The sequence below is a fragment of the Lolium perenne genome, chromosome 3 (assembly GCF_019359855.2).
Source record: "Lolium perenne isolate Kyuss_39 chromosome 3, Kyuss_2.0, whole genome shotgun sequence".
Lineage (NCBI taxonomy): Eukaryota > Viridiplantae > Streptophyta > Magnoliopsida > Poales > Poaceae > Lolium > Lolium perenne.
Window position 1 is genome coordinate 349,860,019 of NC_067246.2, and position 11,140 is coordinate 349,871,158.

General features: G+C 45.0%; 1 long non-coding RNA gene across 1 annotated transcript; it reads right to left on the reverse strand.

Moving 5' to 3' along the window:
• Nucleotides 1–9,060: 9,060 nt before the first annotated feature.
• On the reverse strand, nt 9,061–10,751 carry LOC127346186 (uncharacterized). The gene is made up of 2 exons (XR_007879388.2): nt 9,875–10,751; nt 9,061–9,839 (listed from the first exon to the last, which is right to left on the reverse strand). It is a non-coding gene; the product is annotated as an uncharacterized lncRNA (long non-coding RNA).
• Between the last annotated feature and the right edge of the window lie 389 nt (nt 10,752–11,140).

An 11,140-nucleotide genomic window follows, 5' to 3' on the forward strand; every position in this document is an offset into this window, starting at 1 on the left:
GTTATGCAGAGGCCGGGTGTTTCGTAATAAAGCGCCCTTTATCAAAAAAAAGGAAACACATTGAAAGAATAAGAAAATGCAATCTGGTCTCCCTCAATCCTCTCCACCGGGAGACACATGGCGATGGTGCGTTGTGGCCGAAAAAATAAAGTCAAGTGTCAGGTTCACTAGTTCTCCGGTCGGACCACCAACTTAACCGGTTCTATAGCGATAGAAAACCAGTAAAATTCGTTAGTATTCAGTCCTTTTCCGAGAAAACTTGACCCAAAAGTCTATACCTACCATCAACTTCTATAATACCACAAAAGAAGAAAGTCAACTTCCCATCCTTGAACTCTTGGGAGCGCTTTTCGTCTCTAAAATTATTTCTAGTTTACAACTGACCTTGAACTCTCAGAATAGTTCACTTTCATTCCTTTTCAGTTGATCAAGCAAATCACTAACGATGGAAAGAAGAAACAATCAACCAACCGAATAGGTTTTTAACCAGACTCGGATTTCGAACCCAACATCTTAATGGAACCAGTTTCGCTCAGTTTATCTCTCCCAAATCACTTGAAGTGTTGCCCCATAAACCCTCGCTGACCAAAACCCTAGCACCACTCTTGCCCCTCCACCATGACTCCGGATGAAATCACGCAGAAGGAGGCCAAGCTTAAGTCTCACGCCGGAGCCCTGGACGTGCGTGAGGCAGAACTCCATCACCAAGCTAAATCTGCCTCCCGAGAGGTCGATCTACATTGCTAAGAAGCACAACTCAATACTCCAGAGGCGGCGATCGAAAGCTCGTCGGTCATCAGCGCCACTAAGGGCAAGACTATTGATAGCAAAACCCCACCTCTTCCCCTCCCAAATCAATCTACATATGCCACCTCCATCAAGTTGCATGTCCTGATCACCCTTGTTCTTACCGCCCCCAACTAGACCAACTGGTGCGAATTGTTTCTCATCGCACTCAGTCTCTATAACTTGACAAGCCACATCATCGGCGACGCCGGTGCTACTCCTTCTGACACATCACCCACGTCTGATTGGGGTTGGGATGACTTCAACGTGCTCTCCTGGATATATGGATCCATCTCCAGCGACCTCTTCGGCATAGTCATGTGCCCGTATCCAGGCCGCACAATATTTTGGATGCCATCGAGAGCCTCTTCCACGACAACAAGAAGCACTAGGTGATTCAGCTAGAGGCGGAGTTCAGGAACACTCCGCAAGATGACATGACCATCAGCGACTACTGCACCAAGCTCAAGGCCCTTGCTAAGCAAGACACACATGAACTAGACACTGAAATAACTAGATACACTCGAACTCGATCGACGTTGGTTCAGAAAAATAGGTAGACACACGACATAGAGAGACACAAACTAATCCGAGTCAATATCCAAATCACTTTTGGTGTCCTCGGACGCGGTTGACTCGATGATATCTAGCCACCTCTCGGAATTAGGGTCGAGCGTTGATGACGGTTCGGTGGCGTACTCCGCCAGAATGGCGGCCTTCCTCACCCTCTTCTCAGCCCTATCCGCTCTACTCGCCGTCTTCTGCGCCTTATAGAATTGGCGCTCGTATTCCACGTCTTAGGGGTGGTAGAGCCGCTACTGTGCCATGGCCCACTCATCCAGCTTGGTGACGGCAAGCCACCGCTGCACCCGCTGGTCCTCTTGCGTCACAAAGCGTGGTTGCGGAGTGACCGCGTCGGCTTGCTCCCGAGACCCAATTTCCGGGAAGTTCATGTTGCGGCGCGGACGACCAAACCTCCATGCCGCAACGTCGTATAAGCGGGCGGCCTTATCCTTTGTGTCGAAGGTGCCGAGCCACACCCGCTCTCCGGCGGCGGTGATATCCGCCCCGAAATGCCCCCCCCCTCCCCCCCCCCGGCCACAAGCGGACTCGGTCGAAGCCCGTCGAGCTCAGATTGGCGCGGCGACGAGGAGACATCTCGACGGTGGCTGGAAAACGGCCCTGCGGGGTCGGCGCTGGCGGGGTGAGGGGTTGTGGCAAGAGGGGCCAGTGGAGGGAGAACTGGGTTGTGAAACTTTGCGTCTAATACATGGCTTTATGTAGTGGCGCGAGGGCGAAATGGTGACGGAAAAATACGGCAAGAAGGAATTGGCGGGGAGAAAGTGGAGAAAAAAGTAGGCCGGAAGGAGTTTGCCGTGTATGAGAGAAAAGCACACGCAAAAGGTGTGTCTTTGCCGTGTGTATTTGAAATGCACATGGCAAAGGCACACCTTTGCGTGTGATTTTCCCCATTACACCGCAAAGAAGACATGGTAAATTCTCTCCTGCGCGAGAAACTTTTGGCGGGAAGAAACGCCACGCGGGGGAAGGGGACGTCGACGTGACCCTAATCCTATGCCATGTGTCCGTTAGAAGACACACGGCAAATCCATGCCCTTGTAATGGCTCCGCCAGATGCGGTCTGTAGGGACACATGGCACCTAGATTTGCCGTGTTTTTTTGCTCTTTTGTCCTGTACTTTTCTTTGACTTGTGTTTTATGCATTTTTGCTGTGCATATATCTTTGTCGTGTGTTTTTGTGCTCTTCTTTTTTCGCCGTGTATCTACATTTTTGGTACATGGCAAATGCAACCTTTGCCATGTCTGTGCTTTTTAGCACACGACAAAAGAGTGGCACACGTCAACGAAGGATTTTCCTGTAGCAGAGACGAGCGGCATCATGGAGATTGATAGCTGCCATAGAGGAAGAAGAGCGTACTCCCCGATGGCGTCGACATCGTCATCGCATATGTCGCAGGCCATCGCGAGTCACGAGAGCTCGTCAACATCGTCCAAGCGGCACCATGAATTTGTATTGCTTGCATCTTACCTCTGTTCACATCACAAAAGTCTCATTACTTTCTTTGTATTGCACGGTGTATGTATGTCTATTATGTTGATATTTTGTACAAAAGTTTCATCATTTCCTTGGTTGTCCAGCTATGCAATGGCAGCACAAGTAGCTTGAAAATGAGTGGGCTAATTCCTCCATCGGATATGTGCTTGTCGTCGTGCACTGAGATATATTTTTCATGTGCAGATACTTGAATTTCTCAAGATTAATTTCTTGAGCAAAACTAACTTCATGTTCCAAATTTTGTGTGTTACGCATGCCAATTACTTGCTGTATGTGCTCATGGGACAGATCCATCACTGCTGGAATACTGCTGCAACTTCTGTCAGAATTTCCTCAAGAGTTTAATTACTTTGCCGGCGTGACACTATGCGCTGTTCAAAGTGCTTCCGAGGTTTCAGACATCCCAAATTAAGATCGACAAGAAGATGATGGCAAAATTGACATGTAGTTAAGGCTGCACTACAGGAATGGACGCATACGCCGACGGCCGGCTGCCCTCGGCGTAGCCACGCCTGGCCCTCGGCGTAGGCTACGCCGATGGCAGCCCTCGGCGTATGGCGTCGGCGTCTACCTCCCTCGGCATAGACAATATTGCCGTCGGCGTAGCCCGGCCCTCGGCGTAGCATGCTACGCCGACGGCAAAACCGTCGGCATACAAATTTTAAAAATTCAAATTTCCTTTTTCCAAAGAAAATTGAAAAAAAAATCGAAAAAAATACTTTTTTTATATGCCGATGGCAAAGAGTTTTAAAATTTTCCAAATTTTAATTTTTTTACACCATTTTTTTTTCTTTTTTTTACTTGTTTATCTTTCACCCATACACTTTTAACTCTAAGTACACTTAATCTTAGGTCAAATTACAATCATGGTTAAACTTCCCAGTCGGTCACCCATCCTCACACTACTCCAACCTCAGCACGCTTAACTTCTTGGTTCCATTCGGATGAGCTTCCGTTAAAGAATTGACACCTTGCTGATAATAATCCTATCAACCCTATTAACCCTTGGACCGTGATGTCACAACTCTTTATTTTTGAATTCCAAACAATTACTTAAGTAAACAATAATGAATATATAAGTAACAATGAATAATAATATTAAATTCAAATAACAATAAAATGATTTTATTTTTTGGTTTTTTCTATTTAATATGGAATAATTAATATCTTTAAATCGAAAAATTGAAATTCCACAAATAATATGTCTAAATCGATCAGAAAATGAGAGGAATCTAAATATAACATCCATATCATCATTTGAACCTAAAAATTAGAGGAATCCAAATATGACATCCAGTTTGCCATCTGGCCAAAACGGCCCCCTCGGGAGATGCGAAATGGCCGTACCGGGCGCGCTGGTGCACCGTTCGCCAACACGCTAAACGAAAAAAAAATTAGCACATAAAGTGATGTGCAATAGACCTAAAAATATTTTTCACGGAATTTATAGAGCGACGGAAAGTGTACCCCTATTTCAAATCCGGTCAGTTTCCAGCGAATTCGGCGGGACACCGCAGGAAGCCGCAGGGATTCCTAGATAGCTAGCGCGCACATATGGCATGTGATATGTGGTGCGGAGGCGGTGTCCTACCACTACGCGGAGGTCTCGCGCAATACTAAAATACACCCCATGTAGCTGCTTCACAAAAAAAATCGATTTGGCACCCCGAAAATGAAAAAATCATCGCCCATGGGTCGGATTGGAAATCCGCTCCCGGGGCCATGCCTTCCTTCCCAGGGATCACGCACGTGCCAAATATGGCCTCGTTCCGACAAACTATGCAGTGTCATAGGCCGTTTCCTACTCATTTGCCCTAAAATCCATAGAACTCCGGACGTGATAGTCCTGTTTGAGAAGGGTTTTCCAAAATAATTGCCGTATTCTAATTCCGACTTTTGGAGTGCTTACCAGGACACATAAAATGATGCCATGCGGCTCCAAGGGATTTTCTGACTTCGTTTAAATTGCCATTTGGCCAAAACGGGCCCCCACGGAGATGCGGTATGGCCGTACCGGGCACACTGGTGCGCCTGTTCACCATCACGCTAAACGAAAAATATTTAGCACATAAAGTGATGTATCATAGACAAAAAACATTTTTCCCGGAATTTATTGAGCGACGAAAAGTGTACACCTAGTTTAAATCCGGTCAGTTTCCAGCGGATTCGGCGGGACACCGCAGGAAGCCACATGGATTCCCAGATAGCTAGCACGCACATATGGCATGTGATATATGGTGTGAAGGCGGTGTCCTACCACTACTTGGAGGTCTCGCGCAATACTAAAATAGTGTTGGCACCCCGAAAATAAAAAAACTATCTCCCATGGGTCGGATTGGAAATCCGCTCCCGGGGCCTTGCTTCCCATCCCAGGTGCCACACACGTGCCAAATATGGCATCGGTCCGACAAACTATGCGGTGTCACAGGCCGTTTCCTACTCATTTGCCCTAAAAGCCATAGAACTCCGGACGTGATAGCTCTGTTTGTGAAGGGTTTTCCAAAATAATTATTGTATCATAATTCTAATTTTTGGAGTGGTTACTAGGACATATAAAATGACGTCATGCGGCTCCAAGGGATTTTCTAACTTAGTTTAAATTGCCATCCGGCCAAAACGGCCCCACGGAGATGTGGTATGGCCGTACCGGGCGCGCTGGTGCACCCGTTCACCATCGCGCTAAACGAAAAAAATTTAGCACATAAAGTGATATGTCGTAGACCTAAAAACATTTTTCGCGGAATTTATTGAGCGACAGAAAGTGTACCCCTAGTTCAAATCCGGTCAGTTTCCAGCGGATTCGGCGGGACACCGCAGGAAGCCGCAGGGATTCCCAGATAGCTAGCGCGCACATATGGCATGTTATATGTGGTGCGGAGGCGGTATCCTACTACTACGCGGAGGTCTCGCGCAATACAAAAATACGCCCCATGTAGCTGCTTCACAAAAAAAAATCGTTTTGGCACCCCGAAAATGAAAAAACATCGCCCATGGGTCGGATTGGAAATCCGCTTCCGGGGCCTTGCTTCCCATCCCAGGGACCACGCACGTGCCAAATATGGTCTCGTTCCGATAAACTATGCGGTGTCACGGGCCGTTTTCTACTCATTTCCCCTAAAAGCCATAGAACTCCGGACTTGATAGCCCTGTTTGTGAACGGTTTTCCAAAATAACTGCCGTATCCCAATTCCGTCTTTTGGAGTGGTTACTAGGACACATAAAATAACGCCATGCGGTTTGCTGACGCGCGACAGGGATTGCAACGGCGCCAGAAAGCATATCATAGAGTTTCTTAGGCATAACAGAAATACTTGCACCAAGATCACATAAAGCATTACAATCAAAATCATTGACCTTCATTTTAATGATGGGCTCCCAACCATCTTCTAACTTCCTAGGAATAGAAGCTTTAAGTTTTAATTTCTCTTCTCTAGCTTTAATGAGAGCATTTGTAATATGTTTTGTAAAGGCTAAGTTTATAGCACTAGCATTAGGACTTCTAGCAAGTTTTTGCAAGAACTTAATAACTTCAGAGATATGACAATTATCAAAATCAAAACCATTATGATCTAAAGCAATGGGATCATTGTCCCCAATACTCCGACAAATTTCAGCACTTTTATCACAAACAGTTTCAGCAGTTTCAGGCAATTTTGCATGTTTTGTATTAGGAGTAGAAACATTACCAACACCAATTATTTTACCATTAATAGTAGGAGGTTTAGCAACATGTGAAGCAACATTACTAGTGGTGGTAATAGTCCAAACTTTAGCTACATTATTCTTTTTAGCTAGTTTTTCTTCTCTTTCCCACCTAGCATGCAATTCAGCCATCATTCTAATATTGTCATTAATTCGAACTTGGATAGCGTTTGCTGTAGCAAATGACTTAATATCTTTATCTTCATTAGGCATAACTTTCAATTTTAAAAGATCAACATCAGCAGCAAGACTATCAACCTTAGAAGCAAGAACATCAATTTTACCAAGCTTTTCCTCAACAGATTTGTTGAAAGCAATTTGTGTACTAATAACTTCTTTAAGCATGGCTTCAAGACCAGAGGGTACACTCCTATTATTATTGTAAGAATTACCATAAGAATTACCATAACCATTACCATTATTAGAAGGATATGGCCTATAGTTGTTACCAAAATTATTCCTATAAGCATTGTTGTTGAAATTATTACTTTTAATGAAGTTCACATCAACATGCTCTTCTTGAGCAACCAATGAAGCTAAAGAAACATTATTAGGATCAACATTAGATCTACCATTAACAAGCATAGACATAATAACATCAATCTTATCACTCAAGGAGGTGGTTTCTTCAACAGAATTTACCTTCTTACCTTGTGGAGTCCTTTCAGTGTGCCATTCGGAGTAGTTGATCATCATATCATCAAGAAGTTTTGTTGCGGCACCCAAAGTGATGGACATAAAAGTACCTCCAGCAGCTGAATCCAATAGGTTCCTTGAAGAAGAATTCAATCCTGCATAAAAGGTTTGGATGATCATCCAAGTAGTCAGTCCATGGGTAGGGCAATTCTTTACCAAAGATTTCATTCTTTCCCATGCTTGGGCAACATGTTCATTATCCAATTGCTTAAAATTCATTATGCTACTTCTCAAAGATATAATTTTAGCAGGAGGATAATATCTACCAATGAAAGCATCTTTACATTTAGTCCATGAATCAATACTATTCTTAGGCAAAGATAGCAACCAATCTTTAGCTCTTCCTCTTAAGGAGAAAGGAAACAATTTCAGTTTTATAATATCCCCATCTACATCCTTATACTTTTGCATTTTACAAAGTTCAACAAAATTATTAAGATGGGCAGCAGCATCATCAGTACTAACACCAGAAAATTGCTCTCTCATAACAAGATTTAGTAAAGCAGGTTTAATTTCATAAAATTCTGCTGTAGTAGCAGGTGGAGCAATAGGAGTGCATATAAAATCATTATTATTGGTGCTAGTGAAATCACACAACTTAGTGTTCTCAGGAGTATTCATTTTAACAGCAATAAAAACAAGTAAAGCAAACTGAATTAAATAAAGTAAATGCAAGTAACTAATTTTTTGTGTTTTTGATATAAAGAAAGCAAACAGGACAGAAAATAAAATAAAGTAAAACAAGACAATAAACAAAGTAAAGAGATTGGATGTGAGAGATTCCCCTTGCAGCGTGTCTTGATCTCCCCGGCAACGGCGACAGAAAATATACTGGCAGTTGCCGCGGGAGTTGGCAATCTCTGTGGTGTAACTTTTCTTCAGATTCCCCGGCAACGACGTCAGAAAATATAGCTGCTGACGTGCGACAGGGATTGCAACGGCGCTAGAAAGTAGCTTCCTTGTGACGGTAAAGCACTCGTCCGTTGGGAACCCAAGAGGAAGGTGTGATGCGTACAGCAGCAAGTTTTCCCTCAGTAAGAAACCAAGGTTTATCGAACCAGTAGGAGATGAAGGCCACGTGAAGGTTGTTGGTGAAGGAGTGTAGTGCGGCGCAACACCAGGGATTCCGGCGCCAACGTGGAACCTGCACAACACAATCAAAATACTTTGCCCCAACTTAACAGTGAGGTTGTCAATCTCACCGGCTTGCTGTAAACAAAGGATTAAACGTATGGTGTGGAGAATGATGTTTGTTTGCAAAGAATAGTAGAGAACAATGATTGCAGTAGATTGTATTTCAGATGTAAAAGAATGGACCGGGGTCCACAGTTCACTAGTGGTGTCTCTCCAATAAGATAAATAGCATGTTGGGTGAACAAATTACAGTTGGGCAATTGACAAATAGAGAGGGCATAACAATGCACATACATATCATGATGACTAATATGAGATTTACTTAGGGCATTACGACAAAGAACATAGACCACTATCCAGCATGCATATATACCTAAAAAGTCCACCTTCGGCTTAGCATCCGCACCCCTTCCAGTATTAAGTTGCAAACAACAGACAATTGCATTAAGTACTGTGCGTAATGTAAACAATACAAATATCCTTAGACAAAGCATTGTTGTTTTATCCCTAGTGGCAACAACACATCTATAACCTTAGAACTTTCTGTCACTGTCCCAGATTCAATGGAGGCATGAACCCACTATCGAGCATAAATACTCCCTCTTGGAGTTACAAGTATCAACTTGGCCAGAGCCTCTACTAGCAACGGAGAGCATGCAAGATCATAAACAACACATATATGATAGATCAATAATCAACTTGACATAGTATTACATATTCATCGGATCCCACCAAACACAACATGTAGCATTACAAATAGATGATCTTGATCATGATAAGCAGCTCACAAGATCTAAACATGATAGCACAAGAGGAGAAGACAACCATCTAGCTACTGCTATGGACCCATAGTCCAAGGATGAACTACTCACGCATCAATCCGGAGGCGGGCATGGTGATGTAGAGCCCTCCGGTGATGATTTCCCTCTCCGGCAGGGTGCCGGAGGCGATCTTCAGAATCCCCCGAGATGGGATTGACGGCGGCGGCGTCTCCGTAACTTTTCTCGTATCGTGGCTCTCGGTACTAGGGTTTTCGCGACGGAGAGTTTAAGTAGGCGAAGGGGCAGAGTCGGGAGGCGCCCGAGGGGCCCACCCCATAGGGCGGCGCGCCCAGGGGTGGGGCCGCGCCCCCCTAGGGTGTGGCCGCCTCGTCGCCCCTCTTCGTCTCCTCTTCGGACTTCTGGAAGGCTCCGTGGAAAATAAGACCGTGGGCTTTTGTTTCGTCCAATTCCGAGAATATTTCCTGTGTAGGATTTTTGAAACCAAAAACAGCAGAAAACAGGAACTGGCACTTCGGCATCTTGTTAATAGGTTAGTGCCGGAAAATGCATAAAAATGATATAAAGTGTATATAAAACATGTGAGTATTGTCATAAAACTAGCATGGAACATAAGAAATTATAGATATGTTTGAGATGTATCACGGTTCCGCGGGATTTTCTGACTTCGTTTAAATTGCCATCTGGCTAAAACGGGAACCCGAGGACATATAAGAAAGTGTTTGAATTGTTACTATGTTAACATGGTACTGTACATGATTCAAATATGCATGATTTTGACATAAACGGATAGAGGATGTTTTTCTGAACATTTTGATACCTTATACGCATTTTTCTTACATCATATGAATTAGTTATGATTTTTACAAAATTAAACAAATTTGAAAAATAGCCTACGCCGAGGGTGGCCGTCGGCGTAGCCCTGTCTACGCCTAGGGCCAAATATATGCCGAGGGCGGCCCTCGGCGTAGACTTCGCTACGCCGACGGCAACGATACGCCGAGGGTCAGACGGGCTAGCTGGCCGTGCCGGGCCATACGCCGACGGCCCCGTCGGCGTACGCCACACCGTCGGCGTACGTCACCATTCCTGTAGTGCTGGGGGTTTTTATTTAGGGGGTGACATGCATGCATGCAGATATTGCACACATGCATGCAGCTTGGGGCGTACAGGCTTAGCATGTGTAGCTTAGCCCTCCATCAGGTAGCGTTACATGGTGGTAATTAAGTAGTGATGCAAGCCGCCAGATCAACTTGTTGATTGATGACCTAGCAGGTGCAGCAGGAGCAGGTGCAGCCACCGTTTTCCTCCTCCGCGGTCATGTCCATCCCACCGGAACTCCCGCATACATCCCTCGCCGCCCACCCGGAGCTCCGGCATGAGGAAAACATTGCCATTGCCGGCGGCCTCGACGTCAGGGTACATGCCGCAGCCGTTGCAGCCGCTGTCGCACTTGCAGGCGTCGCTGCAGCCGCACTTTCCTGAGCAGCATGACATCTTCGAGCTTGGTTGGGGCTGGATGGCCGGAGATGGAGAGGCTTTGGTTGGCTTCTTGCTGAATTGTTTGATGGCTGGCTTGAAGAACTATGGCAAGGTGGCGAGGCCTATTTATAGGCGAGGGAGGGGGGCGAGCGGAACGAAGAGGAAGATGAAGATGCTGCACGTACGCGCGCACTTCGGAAAAGGATGGAAGGGAGCGACCCAGGGACCACCGCGCGCCTGGGGAGGAGGAATAAGGATAGGGGCCTCTCACTCAATTTGATTCCTTTTGTTTCTTCTGCCTTTTTTTTCTTTCTTTTTTAAAAAACTGGAAATATAAGTAATACTAATATTCTCGCAAAATACAAGAGGATAAATTCATTAGCTTCAAAAGAGAGTATCCTCCTGATCTTGTTTGTCAATTTGATTCCATTTGTTTCTTCTGGATTTCTTTCTTTCAAGTAACTGCACAAATAATACTACTATT